The sequence below is a fragment of the Strix aluco genome, chromosome 4 (genome assembly GCF_031877795.1).
Source record: "Strix aluco isolate bStrAlu1 chromosome 4, bStrAlu1.hap1, whole genome shotgun sequence".
NCBI lineage: Eukaryota > Metazoa > Chordata > Aves > Strigiformes > Strigidae > Strix > Strix aluco.
Window position 1 is genome coordinate 90,032,710 of NC_133934.1, and position 22,084 is coordinate 90,054,793.

At 42.3% G+C, this 22,084-nt stretch overlaps 1 protein-coding gene across 1 annotated transcript in view; it reads right to left on the reverse strand.

Moving 5' to 3' along the window:
• Nucleotides 1-781: 781 nt before the first annotated feature.
• The window catches only part of RPAP1 (RNA polymerase II associated protein 1), a 74,655-nt gene continuing 53,352 nt past the window's right edge, over nt 782-22,084 (reverse strand). The window contains exon 26 of the transcript XR_012623249.1: nt 782-885. The gene's annotated coding sequence lies outside the window, so the exon portion shown is untranslated. The remainder of the gene's footprint in view (nt 886-22,084) is intronic.

Here is a 22,084-nt window from a genome sequence, read left to right on the forward strand (position 1 = left end):
TCTCTTCTCCTGCCACTTTCCTACATGATTAAAATCGTACATTTAAACAATCTGTTCTTCCCTCTTCCCTCCCCTTCGCCAGAAGATATAATTCAATGATTTTGAATCCTAGCTGTCCAAACAAAATGTTGCACGGCAACAGCCCCTACTGCTATCACTGGACCAAAATAGATCTGGGCCATGAAATCTCAAATTCGAGCTTTTCCCTGTTTTCACATTGTATGGGTGAGAAATTCAGAGTCCACAGGTCAGACACAGCTTAACACTGCATTTCAGATAGACCCAGTATCAATGTGGTAAAAGTGAGCCCCAGTAATTTCTTGGATTTTAATGAGAACAGCTCAGTCTGCTACATGTGTTACGCCTTCAGTATCTAAAAGGTCTATAAGGACTTCAGTAAGAAGCAATCTACCATTCCTTATCAAATAATCAGTCCCCCATCCTTATTAAATACACACACGAAAAAAATTTACAGCTTGCCAGTCCTAGTATCAGTTCAGCCTCCAAAAACCAAGTGCTGTTCTAATTCCAGCACTGACTTATCCTAGCCCAAAGAAAGAGTGAGGTTATCCTGCTACCAAAAGCAACAGTCAACAAAATGGTTAATGTAGCTGATGAACACACAGGTGAGCAAGCAACAGCTTGTACATCCCGCACTGCTTCCTAAGCCTGAAACCAAAGGCCTTACTGAACCACTCCCCCTCCCCAGTCAGCCCTGTGCTGGGCCATCACCGGAGCGGGTTGGTCACAGCGTCCTGTCACACATACCATGATGTCATGTCCGATCAGCCTTTTGCCTTGGAGCTGTGGGGTGCCAGTCTCTTTTCCTTAGAGCACCGAGAGGGACGTTAATTCTGTGAGTCACGCTGGTAAATTTATGGCATCCTAAGTGCAGAAATGAGAGGTTAATTCATGCAAAAAGAAAAAATGAGTGAGAGAAACAAAGATGACGGTAAAACTGAGCCTTGCCATCATGAAGCAGTGCTAGGACAGAAGGGGGATTCCTAGCATTACATGCTGGGAACTGTTTGGCTACAGAAGGCACAACTCCCTGGTACCTCCATGTCCTTCCTTGAGGATTTTGGAGGTGGCAGACCCCCTCAGGAACATCCTAGAACCTCCTCTTCTCCCACCCATAGTTAAAAGCTCCCATTCTGCTTCTAGCTAAATCAGCCCTCTGCCTCGGACTTGCTCACGTACACACATGCACGCCCCATGGCTCCTCCACAGCTTTGTTCTCTTTTATGAGTTTAAGTTTAGCGCCAAGTTATAAAGTGCACTGTGAAAGGGCAAAACATTCTGCTTTTCCTCTTTTCCTACCTGCCTTTCCAACTATAAGATTATACCAAGATTTTCAAAATAGCTCAAAAAAAATCTTTCTACTCTCAGTATAAGTCTGAAAATTTGAAAAAACTTTATTTCAAATTTCACATTATAAAAATTCTATGATGAAAAAATGAAAACCATAATCATTCAAATTTTCTTCAGCTTTGTTTTGCTTTATAATGAAATTGAAAGTTCTGGCTTGGCAAAAATAACACAGGTAAAAGCACTAAAGTATAGAAAATAAAAAAGTCTTACACATTCAAAATTCTTACTTAGTCTCAACAGAGGGTGGTATAAGAGCTAGAGCAGCTGACATATGTGTCCTAAATAGCCTTCTAGGAGGGAGACTACTGTACCCAGCCATTAGATATGTGCACCCAACCAGAGTAAAACATAATGCATTAACTGAACCCTAATGCTTGGAAAACCACTTTGAAGTTAGTATTACTGCTGGTGACTCTGGCAAAAGTGCATGATTGTGCCAACAAGTTAAAATTCAGAGAGTTTTTTCCTCCAACTCTTGTGCAAGCCAATACTAACTGCACTGTAGCAACACCAAATAGAGATCTGACAAAAGCATTATGTAGATGAGTACACAGCTAGTTTCAAGAAAATTACTGGAAAAATATATTTGATTGCTACTGGTACCACTCAAACTTCTCAGAATTTCCAATCACCTTACAAAGACATTGAAAGAAATACTGACATGTCCAACTCTCATAATCATAGCCAGACTTCTCACAAAACAGACGCTCCATATTCATACACTCCACCATCAACACACAAGTACAGTTCACAGCCAGAGGTTAAAGCCTAGGAATCTTAATGAATATACATGAAAGAAAACTGATACATTCAAAATCAAGAAGGAAAAACTGCTCTCAATGCCTTTTGGAGAGCCCCCATTCTAGTTCTGTTAAGAAAAAGGAAGGTTCAAAGTTAAACTGGTTGAAAATTAAGACTGAATTCACTGTCTAGTAAAAAAAAGAGGGAGTGGTGTTTTCTCAAAAAAAAACCATCAAAAATGGGTTCTCTGGCCAATCAGGGAAAACTTTAGATAAAGCAAAAATTTATAGAAACCACTATTGCAGGTAACCGGGACTAAAAAGAGTTTTAGGGTGTAAACAGAGTTGTCACTCCAAGAGCCATGGCAGTATCAGCAGAGTTTAAAACCCATTTCCTGCCCAGAGAAGACTCAAAATGGCTTCAGATGTAGGGGAAGCTGTCATTCTACACCAGACAGATTTTGTGTTTTAGGTGACAGTGGCGGGAAAAAAGGTAGCTACTGTAAACAGAAGCACAGACCATTTGACTTAAAAGACCTCAGAGTCTGACCAAAGCAGGCCAACCCGGTACGCATGCCACGCATTATCAGTAGGAAATTCTCTGAATCTCATTTCCGAGACCTTTCTCTCAGAAGGTCATTAAGCTCTAATTAATGGCTCTATGAGGTGGAGGGATCTGCTTTGGCATCCATTAGGATGGAGGCTCAAATGTCAGACCAACAATGGCATTAGGCAGACTGGCATTTTGCCCAATGCAGGATTAGCATTGACGCATTCAGCTGAAATCTTTAGCCCTGTAAGAAAATCTGCAGGTTTTCTCTCTGTCTGTGTGATGGATAACATCTCTAAGTAATCTGCTGGTCTGTTACCAGAGATCACCTCTCCACCCCAACTGAGCAGGAAGACTCAGGGTGGCCCAGTTGCAGAGTCCCTCTCCAAAACAAAGTTAAAAACAGCCACAACCTGAACCCTGGAGATGCCACGTGCCTGGAGAGAACAAGACCTTTAGAGGAAGCACTACCCACAGTTTGGGAGCTCGTGAAGGAAGTAGCAGAGGAGGACAGGGGGCAGAAAATGGCCTAAAGAGCTGGGACTGAAGTGCCACACTGTCAATGAGAGCCAGTGGTAGGAAGTTAGGAAGCACCTGCCTGCAAGCAAGATGGGGAAGCATAGAGGGACAACAACTCTCCTCCTACTCCAGCTGAAGGCAAGCAGGCTGTTTTAAAGGCACTGGCTGTGAATCACCAATCTGATGTTCATTTTCACTGAAACCTGCCAGAAATCACTGTTAGGCAAGGTACTAAGCCAGAGACCAACATGCTGACAGCCTACCCTCTTCTACTCCCTCACTCCCTAGCAGCCTCGGATGTCTGTCTTTGGCCTCTAGCTCCTGTGATCCTTCCTTCTTTCTAATTTGCAGAATTTCATTACTGCCACTCACATTTAATGAGAAAGCCCATTCAGAGTTGCATACTGGACTGACCTAGGTAAAAGTGTTCCCAGTTCACTTCTGCTCTCTTGAGTACAATGCAATCATGATGTTAAATGTATTTTCCCCTACAGCTAAAATACATCACTCAGAGTTGCTCAAAATAAGTTTTGTAACCTCTGTCCAATCATGTTTTGCTCCTGGTTCTGCCTGGCCCATTCCCCCACCTGTAAAAACGTAGGTCTGCTGAATGAAGTAGTACATCCAAGTCCTGAAGAGAGAGGAAGGAAAGATTCTGAAACCTCATACTGCTGATCCAGCTAGGTTGTCATTAACTAAACCCCAAAGGGAGTTCTGGCCAGTCATGCTGAGGCAGTGATAAAACAAAAAACACCCCTTGTGAAAGCTAAAATACATGACTTTGCATCTCTCTCCTTTCAGTGTCTCTCTCCCTTCAATGATCTCAAAGTACTTCCCAAATACAATTGCAAAGCAACTCTGAAAAACCATAGAAATGTGTAGTAACATGCCAGTTTTCTACATGGACACAAGGCATGGCATGAGTGGGAGATCTTTCCTCCAGATAAAAAAATGCAAGTAGTATTTCCAATGCAAGTTCTAACCCATTTTTCAACCGTGGTCAAATCAGGAACAGAACTCCTGTCTCCTGACCCTAAGTCTTATCTTTTAAGTCCTTAACTTCCTTCAGAGCTGAAAAAAATCAAATTATTAGCTTAAAATTCACGACAACAGGAACATTTTAGAGTTTGGGAGTTTTACTCGTTTCCAGGTTTCTGGAATTCATAATTTTACTTCATGGTCACTGTGGGATCTTTGAAAGAAAACTCTTTGTCCCTTTGTTTTCTCACCTGTAAAATGTACATTATAGTATCTCTCCTGTGCTTCAGAGGACAACTATAAGAGAACAGCATCTTTATTCAATTGTGAGGAGTCACTAAGAAGATGATTATGACAACAAGTACAACTTTCAACCTCTTCTAACTAGTTTCTTCCTTGGGAAAGATGAGCATCCAACTTGTCTATCATGATACAGAATTTGACAAATTGACTTACTGACAGCAAGGAAAAAACATCTCCTTTCCACCATTGGGTGAAAGTATCAGAGTAACTGCAGGGACATTTTGAAATTCAGTACAGTCAGTCTGAGAGTTTCTCTCAGTCCGTTGTTTCCGCATAATACTTAACAACTGTAGAATCAGCTAAGTGCATTACCAGGTTAAACACCAGTCAAGTATATAGTGGTATGGACCTACCTAGCCAGAAAAAAAGAGAAACACCATCAAAAAACCAAGATGAGATTTTCCCCGCTGTTCATACTCTCTGCCACCACATAGGCCTCTTCCTTGCAAGTGGAGACCCTCACAGCTTCTGAAGGAGTTTCATCCCTGCAAACAGGACACTGACAGCAGCCAAAATGAAGCATCATCCAGCTTCATTTATTTCAATTATTTCTCTGTCCTCCCCCCAATCACCACCCCTGAAAATAAGCATAAGAGATTAGACCAGGCCAGCAGTGAAATCAGACAACCGACCCTCAGATGTGCATAGTTAAATGCCAAGCTGTGCCACTGGTTAAGCAAATAGACGGTGGCTGGGGAAAGGGCTGTGAGGAACAGGCAGAATGATCACTATTGCACTTGGGGCAAGTGAGGCAGCCACAGCAAGGCTCCATGCCAACGGTCCCCGATTCAGATGGATACCAGTCAACACAGGGATATAAAGTTTAACCTGTCAGGAAGTAGAGCAGTTTTGCAAACTTTGGTAACTGCTGGTACAGCCATGGGAGAGAGGCAGCAAAGTGAGACATCCAGTGATCTGGGCATTGTTTTAAATGGCGCGGATGGAGGTATGACCAGGGTGACAGTGATGGGTAAACATAAACCCACACAGCCACCTCTGTCACCTGACAGACTGTAACTTTCTTCCACACCAAAAAAACACCAAATCAAATCAAGATATGAAAACATCTGCATGTGGTTCAAGCTTGAGGAAGGACAGCTATAAAACCAGACCAAGCTGCTTTAAAAACAGAGGCACAATGGCTGAGGTAAAAGAAGACTGAGACTGAAACATCACACAAAATTCAAGCCAAGGCTGTGGAAAGGTCCTACAGAGTTTGGCCTTATGTGGTAGAAGTGATAACGTCCAGGCCAGAAGCAGAATGGAGCTACACCTCAGTCCAGGCATTTTGGGGGCTTGTTTTCGTCCTGTGTGTTTCTTTTTTCCTTTGATTTCTTCCCTTTTTCATGCCTCCTCTTCATCCCTGTGCCTGGAAGCTCCAGCAGAAAGAGACTGACAAATTTAGCTATGGAAAATTTTCCATGTTGCTTTGTGAAGCAAAACAGAAGCAGCGAAGTACAGAAAAAATTATGATCTAGCTGGATTTTTTAAAATATATTTGCTGTTAGTTTGAACAGCCATCAGGTTGTGATACTATGTACATATCGACACGCAGAGCTGGAAAGCAGATGAGTTATCAACAGCAGTGAGACACAAAGCCAGGAAGAACACAGTAAGTCGAGTCATATTAGAAAGAATAAACTTAAAAGGCAGCAGCTAAACAAACAAAACAGGCAGTCAACAGGGGGCATGGAAACGGTAGCTTCATCGCACAGATTTACAAAGCAGAGGCAGAGAGTTTGTGTGGTGTGCCAGAGACTGCACAGCCAGCAGCAAGGCTGAGAACTCAGGTACCTGCAGTAGTCCCAGCATTTTGATAGCATATCTCCTCACCACTCAGTACTTTTTTTCCTTTCCCATAGAAACTGGCTTTGAAACTTGAAGAAGCAAACGCAAAAGAAGCCGTGTTGGGAACCAGTGCTCTCAAGTTTGTACTGTTACACAGGGGCAGCATTACAACATTTCACTTTCAGCAGGCATGAAAAGAAGGAAAAAAAAAAAAAAGCCACCAAACCCTATTTTAGCTGAGTTCCAGTCAGAGTCGTTTACAATGCATGTCTTGACCTAAGTCTTCATGGACCTATAATTTGCCTTGAAGGAAACAAGATGGGGGCAGGGAAGGGAAACTAGCAGGTGGTTGCATATGACAAGAGAAACATAGCTTTCCAGTGTTCCTGTAGGCCATACTCTCTCCACCTCACAGTCTGCCTTGCATTCCCAACTACATGGTTCTTTCACATTGTGCTGTCTACCAGCCTGCAGAAGCTGTAACTCCTTTGCTTGGAGACAACAGAATTCATGAAGTCTCTCATTTGCCTGTGGTTAAGAGGCTGTGCACCTGGGTGCATAGTCCACTGACTGATGTGTTCGTTCTGTTCTTCGTGAGAATCAGGGATGATATCCAATATCTGAACTTCCCCAGGGAACTAAAATGGAGCTTCTCCAATGGAAGCTGCAATGGCAGGGATGAGCAGAAGGCCATTCTGTACCGTGAGACAGTCGCTCAGCTATTCATCGTTCAGAACTTCAAAATGTGATGCATCTGGATCTACATGGTAACAAACCTCTACTGGTAGTGCACTGCTAAGAAGGAATCAGAGTGCCACAGAAGTCTAGGGCCTATGCAGGAAATCAGGCAGCTGCCACAGCAGAGGACCCTTCTACACAGCCAGTGGATCAGTGTGAGAATGCACAACACACAGGTCACCGGGCAACTCAGTTTTCTTTTTGAAGCGATAAGCAAAGATGCAGTATTACTGGTTCAAGCAGCTCCATGAAATAGTTTTTTAGAAACAAAAGCAATTTCACAAATGTTTCGAGCTTCTCCAGCTGTAAGCTAAGCCCAGAGATCATCCCATCACACGTTTTGTGCTGTGTCTTGACCTTGAAGCTATTCATGCATTGTCTTGCTCTGACTCATGACACAGTGTACTGTGCCATATCCTGCTATAAATGTAATCTCTGTATTTACATTTAAACGGGAGACACTTAGCATCCACTAACGCAGAGATATACATGCTCTTGCTTTGTGATCAGCTTCAAGTCATTAAAGGGAAAAAGTTGGTCAAGAAATACAACCATTTTCATATAGCTGTCACAGCTGACACTGCCTGACTTGCTGCAGACATGACCAAGTGAATGCCATCACATTTCTTATAACTGCAAGTAAGCGTGCTTTCTGAACACTCTCCATCACCATGTTCTCTCTATACTGGCAAAGTTACCAAATCTTTTAAACAACTCTGAATTAATTCGAACCTCCCCATTTTTATGGAAATACTGTATGCAGCTTCTGCTGATAATAGTCAAAGAACATTTGTTATGCTTTCCTAATGGAAGTAGTTACATGTTTTAAAATATATCAATTTAGCATACAAAGGAGATAAACATTCAGCATCAATTTATCTGTCTTTTGCTGTTCTAGCAACCCCAAGCAGATCAGCCTTTTCAGAAGTTGTTATCTATTTGGCAGTAGAAACTGTCAGATCTTTTTCCTCACAATTTTTGCAGCAAGAGCTTTGGTACGTCTTGGGCCACCCAAAACAGAGTCACAGACTAAGTGATGCTGAAAGAGACTGCTGGAGTCAACTAGCTCAGACTGCTCAAAGCAGAAATAACTCCAAAGATAAATAAGGTTGCTCAGGGTCTTGCCCATATTATTTGGAGACCACAGACACAAAGCAGCCTCCCATGAGGAAGAGCATGAAAGAAAAGGTCCTATGTCCTATGCTACAGGACAAAGACAGATACTTCAGTATTTTACACATTCATTCCTACGTTCTCATTCCCCTTTACACCCCTGTCCAGCATAGACTCACTGAAGAACTTCCACCTAATCCAGCCCCTTACATGAGACAGGATTGGTATGCGAAAATCACCACAGACAGATGTTTATCTTGCTGATACTTAAAAACCTCCAATCTCATAACCTTTAGCTCTTCTTCTAGTGCTATCTTCCTAACTGTACAAACAGCTTTCCCTTAAAATCTAATCCAAATCTCTCCTTCCAAATACAACTCATCATGTTGTTACCCTGTCAGCTACTGAGAATATCTGATCAGTATCTTCACTGCAACTACCTGACGTATATTAATATACTTTAAATCATATTCTTTTCTTTTCCACCCAGTCCCTTTCATCTTTCTACATAGGTTACATTTTCAAGAATGCTGATCTCTCTCCCATTTGTCCATCACTCTCAAAACATGGTGCCAAAATTGGATACTTTTGCATTTGTATATTTGATTTTTCCCTGTTCTAGTCACTTGCCTTTACTGAATTTCATCTTATTGGATTTTACATAATTTCTTCAATTTACCAAGATCATTATGAATTCTAATTTTGCCCTCCAAAAGGCTGACAATCCTTTCTGGCTTGGTATTATTATCTGCAAATCCTCTAAGCATGCTTGTCCTCCAATTGTCAAAATAACAAATGAAAATATTGAATAGTACTGGACCTGGGACAGATTTCTGATGACCACACTTGAATGTTCTCTCAGCTTGACAAAGAACTATTGATAGATTACTCCGTCTAGTTTTTCCACTGGTTGTGCCAATCTTATGTGGGTTTTGCTTCCTGAGCTTGCATACAAGAGTGCCATGCAGCACTGTGCCAAACCTTATTTAAAAATCAAGATATATCACAGCTGCCACATCTACTTGTCCATTAGGCTGACAGCATGAACGTGGCTGGTTCAAGCCTTGATACTAATTAAGATATAACAGATATCAATTTGAATATTGTGTTTAGAAGATGATCAGAAATGGTTATTCACACAGGTACACATGGGTTCAGCTGCTCAGCATGATGTACTGCAGTATTGCTGCAGAGTTTCAGCCTGTGCTTAGCAGCGAGGAGTCCTGCATCAGACTTGCTTGCCTCCCACCTATGCTGGACACTCGCCAGTTGTTGGGGAACCCCTGTGTTGCATCCCACATGCTCCAATTTGATGGTAGTGGGCAAAGTCTAGACTTGCATCGCTTCCCACTTCAAAACATGGAATTTGGAGTTAGGTGACCATGAAGCTTGTTTAGCTGGCAACATTATAAAGGGATTTTGTTATTTGTGTGCATTTGCTTTTCTCAAAGGAAGTCTATTGGGTTTCTCATGTCTTCTGATTTCCCCTCTCAGACCTGTTGTGCTGTTACTATTCCTACACATCCAAAACCATGGTTTTGGTCCTTACTGCTATGACTGCTCTTTCTTCTTCCCTGCCTTCTGTCTCTTGTTGCTCTTCGAGCAATGAACTTATCCCTCAACCTCTTAGTCAAATATCTCCTGCCTGTGCTGGCTCTGTCCTTTGCTCTGTTCTGCACAGCACCTTCCTACTGCAAACCCCACCAAAACTCCTGTCCCCAGCACACCAGCTCACTCCCACTGCCTTCCACTTCAATCTTTTCCCAGGGACCACCAGAAACACATGAGATATCACAACAACAGACACTGTCTATAGCTTTGGGACTTTAAGGATGATGTTCAGTGTAGAATACCTGTTGCATCCTGAGATAGGGACTGAAAGATATTGTGATCCAAATTCCTAAGTTCTCAAATGTGTCACATCTCCCTTTAAAGTTGCCACAATGACTCCCACATGTTAACTGCAACTGTAAACTCTCCCATCTTAAGTTTAATTTTTTAGGGATATAGAACAGCAAAAGCTAACAGAGTTAAAAGAAAGTTTTTTAATCCAGTTGCTATTTGTTTAAGGGACAAAGGAAAGATAATGCAGAGATTGAAAATTTAAAAGTGATTTCACAGCAGTTCACCTTCCTGAAGAGTTTCTGTGTTCAGATAAGCAGAAGAGCCTTTACTTACCAGGGTCCTGCTAAGGAGTCCTCAGCCACTTCCACAGCAAAAGCTGAAGGAAAGTTAGAACAGCTTCTGCCCCAGGTAATCACAGACCCTGCCAGACAACCTTGTGGCCCTTCCTCTGCTACTCTACTTTGCCATAGGTGGAGCCAGCCTGTAATCTAGGATGGCCCAGTTTCAGTTGGGGCAGTACCAAAATTCACAACCTCTGTTGTACGTTGCCACTACTGTCTCGGATGTACAGTCCAACACAGAAAGAAGAATCAAAGAGAAGGTAAAGAAACACAGTGTTTAAATTGAGTTAGGTAGTCACCATGCATGCAACAAAAAGAACCCAACACCAAGCAGAAGTAAGTAAACATATCAAGGTGGATTCCCAAGCTGGTCCAAGCTGGTATGGATGCTGCAGCATCAGTGAATATCTGCCATACAGGTGTAATTCAAGCAAAGATTCACAGCACTCCACATAGAGCAGCAGCTGAAACCAAAGATATTTAGGAGGCTAACAAACACGAGTTTTCACAAAGGCATACTGCCACTTAAAAAAAAAAAAAAAGGAAAGTTCCTTCCACTGTAGACCCTGCACTTCAGTATGGAATAACCTTGAAAGCATAACCTTAAATCTCACTTTTACATATACATTTCTATTCACCCACTTCACAGTCATATGAGGCACCAAGTACAGCTAAATGAAACTTCAGTGATTTCTAAACACAAACCATATGCTCAACCTTTCTGACCTCTGTCAGATTCTGCCTGGTTTTGCTTCAAAATTGTATGCGGATAGTATTTGCATGTAAATTATGATAAACCATCCTAAAATACGACTGCATTGAAAACTGGGTCTAGGGCTCTCCAGAGACTGCTTAAATTTAAGTGAACATTCAGATGCACTTTACAGATGGCCTGAAAAAATGTCAAATGTCTTAAACTTATCAAGTAATATTTGCAGTTACATACCCTCAGTATCTGCTCTATTTGTGCTATTTCCTACTGCAATTCTTCAAACACTGCTGTAACCTGACATTTTTGTACATGAAACTGGCGAGTTTAAACCGGTGGGTAATTTGATTTGTAACAAAATACAAAGCCAGCCAAACTGGTTCTGGGTTCAGATTTCCCTGTAAATATTTCATGTGCAAGGTTATAGCTTAAATCATGATGTGAGGACAGTCATGTGGCATCACCTGTTCATTGTCACCTGCACAAGTCCCCTGGGTGGAGCTGATGGGTGAGCTACATGCCCGGACTTTACACCTCATACTTGGTTCCTATGGAAACTGCTATAAAGCCATGCATTCTACATCAAAACTTAATTGTTTCCTCTGAAACTAATGGTCTGGTACATTTCAAAACAGGAAAGAAAATGCAGAAAAATACAAAAGGACAGATTTACATTCAGACCATTATGTATTTGAATATCTTTTTAACCTTAAATGTGGTAAACAATAGTGATGGCATAGTTTTGAAAGAAATCAAAGATCTAAAATAATAAATGGCTTAAGCTAGCTAGATCTTAACTGACAATCATTGCCCTAGGATATACTTTACAAAAGTGTTTTGGTGACACTGTAAAGTGACTAATCCTTGGAAGAGCAAGTTGTGGAGATCATGTATTCACACTCTTGTCTAAATGCTTAAATACTAAAGAACAGACAGGAACCAATTAAGACCATAACTGGTGTTGATGCACTAAGTAACGTTAAACTTTAAAATCATATCCTTAATACTCACATTGGACCAATACCAAATACTAATCCAACACCATTAGTACAATGTACTAAAAATATGCTTTTTAAATACAGGTGTTAGTCAGGGGTCGGAAAGCCTCTCAAAAGAAAAGTGTTAGGACATTAAAATGCCTAGCAAAAGCATCCAAGGCTGAAATAAAGAAGCACACATTGATGCCAGTGAATAGAGCTATCCTATTTCTCACAGAAGTGTGGTCACACTCCTGCCCTGATCCATCCAAACCTGTTCTGGAAGCACCTTGCTATCCAAGCACCGCACTGCCCCATGCAAGAGCTTCCTCCATCCTGACTCTTCCTGAACTTCTTTCCTTATACCCACTTTCACCCAACTCCCTCTTTCCCCCTTTCCAAGGCTCTTCCTAGAAAGCCCCCACCTCTTTATCTGTCCCACACAGAGATCTCTCCTTCCTTTCACCTATCTGAACTTTCCAACCTATCCAAGCAGATGCTTCTCAAAACTGTCTCACATCTCGGTACTTCTCTACCCCTGTCCCTCACCAGCAGCAGCCAGTCAAGCTTTCCTCATCCCTGGCTCTCCTGCAGGCTCCTACCTGGGAAAGGTTTCACTTTCCCATAGGGGTTGCACTCTTTGAAACCCTCCCACACACACCCGACCACCTCAAAGGACAGGAAGACCAAAATTAGTGGATAGACATAGGAAATACTAAAAACAAACCTTAAAAAGCTTTGCTGTATACATAAATAACAAGGAGAAGAGAGAAAGAAAGAATCCTCCAGCCTGGCTTGAGATGGGATGGGGGCGGATCTTTTCTCCACGGGCAGATATTTACAGCTTTTAAATCTTCTGCTGATTGCAGACCCAGTGTGACATTTCCACTCTCCATAAACTCCTGTGAAAATGTTTCCACTCAGCCTAATGAAGCTTGCGGTGCTTCCTCTTCACCCGCGGTCTTCAGCTGCTGCCTTGTATGGGAACTAATGAGATAACCGGCCACACTTCCTATGGATGTTTGCATAGGAAAGCTGAAGCACCTAAAGCAATCACATACAGATGCTCTGTCAGAGCACAGCATCTTTGAATGGGTCAGAGGCACCTGAGAGGAGCGTATTTATATAGGCTGGGATTGTGTATCTGTGTCTCCAAGGTCCCAAATACTAGTTTGTATTTGTATTGGAATATAGGGGGAGGAGTACTGTGCCTTCTCTTCACTTTCTTTTGCTGCTTCCATTTGCCTTCCCAAACCCTCCTCTCTAAATTTCCACAGGACAGAGTATAATAAAGGACATGTTACTCTCAGAGGACTTCTCCCAAGCACACGTCTAAAACAAGCATACTTAAGGGCTTGTGTTGAGTCAGCTACATGTTTGCTGAAATAAAGGGTCTTCATTTCTACAAGCCTTACCTCTTCCTGGTAGGCACTGACCAGGCAGGAAGGTGGGTGAAGCTTTGTGAAACTGCTGGGAAGAAGCCAGGGAAGAGCAGTAGAATTTTTGCTTGTTATTGCTCTAAATCTCCTTTTGCAGCTCCAGAGAGACTCCTTGGGAGATTACTTCATGGACGTGACCATGTTTGTTTGAAAACTCTCCCAGTGAGAGATAATTGTTTCCGCAGCCTGATAAAGGCAATGTAAATTAATCAGGCATATCACTACTTAATCCTTAGTAGTTGCTGGTGCAGAGGAAAGAGAAAAAAAAAAAACACTCTTAAATCACTGCGCTTATGACACAAGATTACAGAAGTGCCCCATACTGCAGCTAATTAGATATGGCACTGGATCAGTGCTAATGAATTTAATTTCTTCCTTCTTCTAAATGAAGACATGAAGAAAAAGAAAGGGGGGAGGGGCACGGGCAGCAGGGGGGGAAGACTTATTTCCAGCTACTATTTATTCCTGTGGTTTATACCTCCAACACCAGGATAACGTTATATATTATCCTTACTAACGATATTTTTCAGCAATCTCTTTAAACGCTTATAAATTCTTAAGAAAATGGGGAGGTTGCAAGTTCAACTTGAGGACATTGCAATTGAGCCAATATCTGTTTCAAGCTTCACATCCAATCTATTCACACAGAAGAGTAGGACCTCCATGGATCTGAAGTGACGGACATATGGTCCTATATGAAGCTCATCTACAAAGGTATTAACACAACTTGCACTTATTACACTGGCAATTCTAACTGGAATTCTGCTAGGAAATCTTTTGAACATGACCAGGAGGCTGGTAAGATTTTTTTGATCGGGCCATTCACATGCTGGGCAGATACTCTCGAATAGTCCATATAAATGGGGTACATTCAGTAACAGAAGACAGAAGTGAATACTAAAACCACACCTCATATTATATGCACATATTACACCATTTACACCGTTCATCCAGACAGACGACACCATGCCCAAAGTAGACAGCTAATCTTGAATCACAGGCAGACTAAAGCTTCCCTCACAATTAAATGAGAAAAGGAGTTTCTTTTAATTAAGCCAGACTTTGCACTGATCAGTGTGAGCTTATAGTTTACACATCGCCTTTTGCTCAATAATTAGGAGACAAGAAAAGTGGCTGCCAGGACAGACAGTTAAATCCTATCAAATGATCTGTGCTTGAGATTCACCTTTTCCAGCTGGACTCCACCATGCTGCCATGTTTACAGCTGAACATCTGAATTCCTAATGAGGAATAGCAGCATTCCATCCTCTGGAATAAAAAGTTGGAGCTATAGCCCTGAAGAGAAGTGTCTATCCAAGCCATGTCTGAGTGACAGTCAAGCAAAAGTAAAAAGGCAAAAGTGAAAAAAAATAAGAAGGTAAAGTTAAAATTCTTTAAGATTCCTGACTTGGGTTACTTGGACACTACTGAGAATCCTTTCAAATATGTTCCCTTTCTCTCTTTATTCCCCAGTACTGGCCTGTCCTGCTAGTGATGATCTTTTCTATATTAATCCTTTCTTTTCCTCCACTCTTCTTCAGGGAAGTCTCAGTTCGAACACAACAAAGGTAGCTGATGTGTCAGAGCCTCATGAGGATAAGTGCCAGGAAACCCTGTTCTCCCCAGTGAAAGCAGGGCTTTTGTAAGCATCTGCATGTGCCTTCAGATGAGGCTGTACAGTAAAACATAAGGTTTAAGTTTGGGCAATCTTCATTTTCACTCCCCTCTACCACCATCAGGTTGGAACAAGGGCTGGGTTTTTTTTTGTTTTCTTTCCCCTCCTTTTAGCACAAATGGGTCAGTGAACTTCACAGCTTGAAACCTTGACAGAACCATCTGTTCTTCATTAAAAGCCATTAATGGCAATGATAATGGCACTAATTAGGCTGCATGCAAACATACACACGCTTCAACTGCTCCAGAGCTACAGGCAATCAGAGGTCCAAATTGAACCAGCTGCTGTATGGTGTGGATGAGCACTAACCCCCAACCCCACCTTGTCCCAAAGTACAGGCACATGCAACCAGCATCCAGCTGGACATGTGGAGCCGGTGCTTCTGATACACACACGGGTCACAGTCTTTTGCATTTGTTTCCATTGTCCTTTCACCATTTTCTCTTTGTTCTTAACACACAACAATTGGGAAACACCACCACAGCCTGTGAGCAAGTGTACTCCAATGCCACCTGCCATTTTTAATTCTCCTATGGGTAGAAGTGAGTGTGCCTGCAGGGCTTGAAGAAGCACATCACCAGTGTGTTACACCTGGAATATATTCCCTCCAAACCTGACTTCTGGATGTCACTTTGTTATTCCCTGCCTTGGTTTCCTGGTCTCTAAAAGTAGGGACAGTACAAGCGCACAGGCACCTGTTAGAGCTGCTTCAGAAAGGTTAGCACTATGAAATCCTTGATGTGAATGACGTTGGAACTTGAACTTATACTAGTAAGAGTTTCCTTTTAATATAACATCTAGATCACAATAACCAAATCATCAAGACCCCAAAAAAGACTGATCCGTAGAAACACCACCTATTGCAGCAAGGCCTGCTGCATCAAGTGATGGAGTTGTATGTGGAAAACTGGACCCTAGCAGGTCTCTTCCCTGCTCTTATTTGTTTGGGAACAAACACCTTCTTGTTTGGGAACAAACACCTGTAAAAGAGGGATGATGAAAGTGACCTCCTTTGTAAAATGCTTTGAGATATGTTCAAAACCAGTATTTTATAGTAAGAGTCCAGTAACAGCACTCCTGGGAAGTATGTCCAAGCATACTCTCCTAACAGACGTACAGCATCATTCATGTGCCTCTACTTAAGTTAGAATGTTCAGGTATGCAGTGTAGTGAATGAGGAACATGCTAGTCGCAGCATAACCACCCGCTCAGCACATTATGCATCCAGAGTTGGTGTCGCTGCCGACACCCTTCGGACAACAGTTACTATGGATGCAGAACTGGCAGGGAAAATAAACCAGAGCAGCACTGGTATGCAGCTGGTGGGAAATGTGGTATTTCAAACCGGGCTAAGCTCAGGCAATCAATAGCAGGTTTTAAAATTAATTCAAAATGTGGAACAACCAAGTGTCTTGATGAGGCTGTGAGCCAGAACTGAGAGGAGAGAGACTCACTCATTCTCCTGTAGTGCATCTTTCTCAGAGGTGACCATTTCAGACTGACCACACTAACTCTTTACTAATACCAAAAGCTTGAGTGAGGTCCCAACCCTTTTAGTCCACTGAGTCAAACCAGCTCCCAGCCACTTCCTCACTTGCCTGTCTTAGTTTGTCAAGGGGACAGCAGCACACTGTTACCCTGTTCATAATGAACTAACAACTCCAAAGAGTTGAAAGCAATGGCCAGGAGATTTTAACTCCAGTGAATCTTCAGCACAAAGAACAGGGACTTCTTGGAAAAATAAAGATTCTGAGAACAAATCTGATAACGTCCCAGCTATGAAGACAAGAACCACCTACTCTACTGTTTCAAAAGATTAAAAAAGTCCTCCACTTGTATTACCATTCATCTTACACTATGGGGATTATCATCTCACCTGAACCATCTTTCTCTGATAGAGGCTGTTTCTTCAGCTTTTTCTGCTGTCTGTAGTCTCATAGCCTGCAGACAGGAAGGCTTAAACAGACTAATCCATTCCTACCACTCTTCCATGATCATAATATTATATCAGCCAGGCTCCCACTGTTTTTACAGTGAACTTTTTTTTTTTTAAACACAAAGTACAGCATAAACCATATGAGAACTCAGCGTGCACAGACCAGTGATGCTAGAGAACAATACTGTATGAATTTTTCACACAGCTGAGTACAACATATATCAGCTAGAATCATGCCTGCTTAAATATGAAGCTCAAAAAAACTGATAGCTTGGTTTGAAAATCTTCATGTTCTGACCTCCAGGCAATGCAAAAGAGAAATAGTTTTTTTTTTAAAAAAATCGTTCTTCTAGAAGGCAGGAGCCAGGCAGTGTCACCATATCTATGTTTTAACAGCCTGGGTTTCCCAAAATGTATCAGTGTCATTTATTCCAGTGGTAATTTTGTATGCCCTGTGCTTTTTTGAAAGACACATCCATAAACCTCCTGAATCTGTTTTCACCATACACCATTGCCCCCGCCCCCTCTCAGCCCTGGCCCAACTCACAGCAATATTTCTTTATAGTCAGATGTTAATAAAATGGTGTCCTTCTCTAGAAGCAACTCATTACCCAAGCAAGTTGAAGGAGGTTATCAGGAAGGCGGTATTACTGCACAGTGACCTGTGAAGGTTATTACTCTAAGATGTGAGATCAGGACGAGGGAGTACATGAGGATATGCCTGTGGCAGAGCAGAGGCCTGTCACTACGCAGATAACACCTGCTTTTATATGGTTTTGTTCCTCAATTCCCTTTCGTCCCCAGAGGGTTGTGATGAAGCTACCTGCCGGTCTGTAAGGGGTGCCTCCCATCACATGGCAGCAGGGTATGGGAGGGCTAATTCCCCGCAGGCAGCTAAAGGCGAGGCACACGGGCAGAGACTGGCAGTACCTTGCTGACAGCATCCAGGTTACAGGAGCAGCAGGGAACACCTGTGTGCTGGGTAAGATGGGCTAAGCAAAGAGCTCTGCCACCAGACCACGAACCATCCCGATGCTTTGCGGTGAAAGGAAGTAACCTCGGTTCTGTCCCTGCAGGGCTGGGGTCCTGGCCGTGAAAGGGCCAGGCTGGCCCATGTGAGGAGGAAGCCCACGTGAGTTGGTACTGCTGAAGGCTGGTTATTCTGGGCCAGAGGAGTTGTCACAGAGCAGGCTACGCACAGATTGTAGCGATGACCTCTTCCCTGGGCCCTGCGCTCTGGCGTTGAGAGCACACACAGAAACAGCCAGGGAATGGGACTTACCGCTCTCATGGGCCAGCCGAGCTATTGGACAGGGGAGTGCTGAGGAGCAAGCCTTGAATGTCACCACTGTCGGTTATTTGTGAATTTCAAAAATCAAATCTAGTCAAAACATGTTGGCAAACTCAGACAAGCTGACTAATGCAGATATTATGAAAATTGCCTTTTTTTTTTTTACCCCAACTGATTCATTATTCACCAAACAATTCCACACAGTTGAACTCAGGTCTCCGTTTATCAAACACCTCCTCTCTCCCATTCCTTTTCTCTTTTGTTTTGCCTAGACCACGAACTCTTCAGAACAGAAGCTCCCTCTTCCCAGTCTTCTCTATAATACTAGATAGCTTCACCACTCAACCCGGAGAGCTCCTGATTCTGACAGGAGTCCCCAGGCACTTCTCTAATTGAAGCAACTTTGTCAAGCCACAGAAATTAAAAGAAAACAAAACAACTCCCATTCATGTTGCAGAGGTTTGAACATGCTGAAAGTGTAGATCAGAAAGATCAGAAGGTGTTAAAGTTCCTGTAGCAGAACAGACTCAGTGATCACCTCTTACAATTTATATGTAAACTCCACGTTTAACAGGAAAAATATGGATGGGAAGCACTGCATAAGCATAGGGTTCCTTGCAAGTGTATAGGAAAGGGACAACCCTGCAGCACTGGCCAAGGTTGTCCTAAGCTCAGGTGGCATTTGGAAACAGCTCACCCAGGGGATGCCTTCACTGACTACAGCTGGCAGATGTTGAGCTCATTTTTACCTGTACTCTGAGACATCCCAGAATTCTGGTAACTGCATTAGCACAGCACTGAGCTTGAATTAATTACCACAATTCTGGCTTTTAATTCTGGTTTTGGTTGATAATACAGGAAACCTGAATTTTGGATTCCTCATAGCAGGTTAGTAGTGGCACAACTGCATAATGCAAAATACTGAAGTGGTATGATAACACTCTGCTGGTTCACGTTTTATACTGCTGAGATCCAGCAGGGTAAGAGGCATAGACTACTCTGTGGGGAACAAGAGATTCAGGCTCATAGCTAGCTGAGACATAATTCATTCAGCTTTAGAGCACGGGCAGTGTATACTCATTTTAGTCCGAATGCTGTACAGATATTCCCCAAAGTAGCAAAATGCCTACCCTGCTTGCATTGGAAAACTTCCCTTCTCTGGGTTGGACAGTGTAACCATCCTTATGGAGTTTAATGAAACTAAAAAGGGAAGGCTCCTGGCAGGAGAAAGGATTGAAAAGTCTAATCTGCTGTAATGGATCAGTGCTGTCCTGAAAAAACACGCTGGGCTGAGCTTTCAGACCCTTTCCTCTTAAATATCTAGGACAGTGTTGAAAAATGCATGTGCCACCATTGCTGAGAAATGGACAACTTCTTTCCATTCCTCTTCCATTTGCTGGGTAAACAGGCCAATCGCAGAGTCAGCAGCCATGGCAATTTCTGAATCAATATTTATCAAGTCCTCCTCCAACTGCTATTTCATGCCTCATTGGTCAGAGAGCATCCTTTCCAAGTGAGCCAGAAAATCCTGACCTTGCAAATGACAGAGGAGCTGCTTGAGGATCACAAAGTAGAGCAACTCCTCTAGCTAAAAGAAGAAGAAAAAAAAAAAAAAACACAATACAAAACCAAAACCCAAAACCGCACCAACCCCAAAATTACAATTCATGTGAGTGTTCTCATGGCATTATACACCTTCTTCCACCCCTTTCCTTTCTCCCATCTCTTCTTTCAGCTAAAGCTTCATTTAAGAGCCCTAAACAAACAACTTGTTCATTAGCAAAAATCAAGCTACATGTAAATGACATTAAAAGCCATGGATACCCGCAAGGGAATCTGTTTTGGGGTTTTTTCGTCTGTACTTTTAATGACATATAAGATTGATTTCTTCCTGCCCTCCCCTAGGCATAGTGAGTGAGTTCGCAATTATTCCATCAAGCAAAACAACTGCAACAATTAGGGGAAACAGACCGACAAAAAGAAGGGTATTTGGGGGCACAACGATGCAATCCTCCATCATAGCACTCCACAGAGGGCAGAGAAACCTGAAAGAGGCCAAGTGCTGTAAGATCACTTCTGGAAAACAGATTGCCAAAAATCAACCAACAGCTCAGAGGCATTTGAAAGGAAAGAAAGCATTGCCCTTCCTAGGGAGAGAAAATAACTTGCTATAAAAACAAATATGTCTATGATTATTTGAAGAGACGAAGTGGTTCCTTACCAGCACACCTTCTGAAGCCTATGGATTGCCTCCAGGACCCATTCAGGCAAATTAGCATTAACTGTGCACTTTAGTGCACAGCATGTCCCTCTGCTGCAGCCTGCCATGCCTGAGGTTTTCTGAGAAAATACACGTGTACCTGAACATCCCATCAAAATATACACTGAAGGCTAAAGGTGAGGAATTGTTCCTGCCAGAAAGAGACTGAAGGCAAACACAATCAAAGTGAAAATGTGAAGGATAAGAGAGGAGTCATCACTTTTCTCAAGCAGAAGAGGAGAATGCCTCCAAGCACACAAGGAAATTGCATCTTCGAATTTTCTCTGAGTCTCAAGCTAAGCAGAGAATTTCTGGATCTTTGACCACTGTAGTGTAGATGCCTTAGGCCTTCTCTGTGCAAGTCTATTATTCGAAACAAAGCAACAAATAATTGGGATGATTTCTGTGCACAGTTTCCTCCCATTAATCCTCATTACTCTTCTAGGAACACTTCTCCCAAAACAGTTTCTCTTTTTGCTATTTCTTCCCCTCTTTTGCTTACAAGCTAATACAAAGCTGCTTTTTAAATTTCATCTTCATTATTTTTTGTAAGGTCTAGCAATAATCTACTTTGTTCTTTCCTAAACACATCCTCCCAGTTCTGCAGTCTCTCTGACTCTTTTCTGAGCTCTACTCAAAAGATCACATCACCACATTTCAAATATTCCACTGCACTCTGCATTTGGAACTCTCTCTACTCATTCAGAGGGTAGTCTTGTTCAGGGGAGGTTTGCCGTGGGACACCACTTAGATGTCAGCTTCAAATTACATAAAGTGATTCAGGTTATCACCACCTTGATCCTTGGGAAGAGGCTGCTGTGTACACACATGCCCAATGACTCCAACTGGTGCTTTGGTCCTTATGAGCTCGAGCTGACCTTTCTCAACCTCTTTTGTAAAGGTTTATTTCTCCAGTTAAGCCATGTTTCATATGATTTCCCCTGTTTGAATTCTGCTGTATGACTTACATCCAGATTTCAAGACTTTTACATGCCTTTGTATTTATCTGGTACTCACAATGCTTTCTGAATTAGAAGCATCAGTGAACTAATGGGCTGTTATTTCCCAGATCATTAGTCAAGGCCTTGCACAGAACAAGCCCTTCAGCAATACTCATCTCTGTCCAGGACACTGCTCCTCAGCTTCGTTGCTACCATTTCCCTATTTCCTTACATATACAGCCCTCCTGCTCACTCACAGACCATGTGATAGCACCTTCATGCATACCAATGCAAATGCATTTTTCATCACTTTTGCTGTGTACAAAATGCTTTAAACAGAATCCCAAGTGTTTGGGATTCTTTCTTTCTTCATTTCTGCCAGCCAATCAATTAGCACCATGTTTTCTTTGAGATATATATATATGCGCCACAGATATAGCAGTTACTGTAATGGCAAAAATAATAATTAAAAAATCTTATTCCATAAACAGTGGGATGGAAGAAGTTCAGTTTCTTATGCATTTCTCCTGCTACATTCTCATCCACATCTCCTAAAGTTGACCGGGAAAG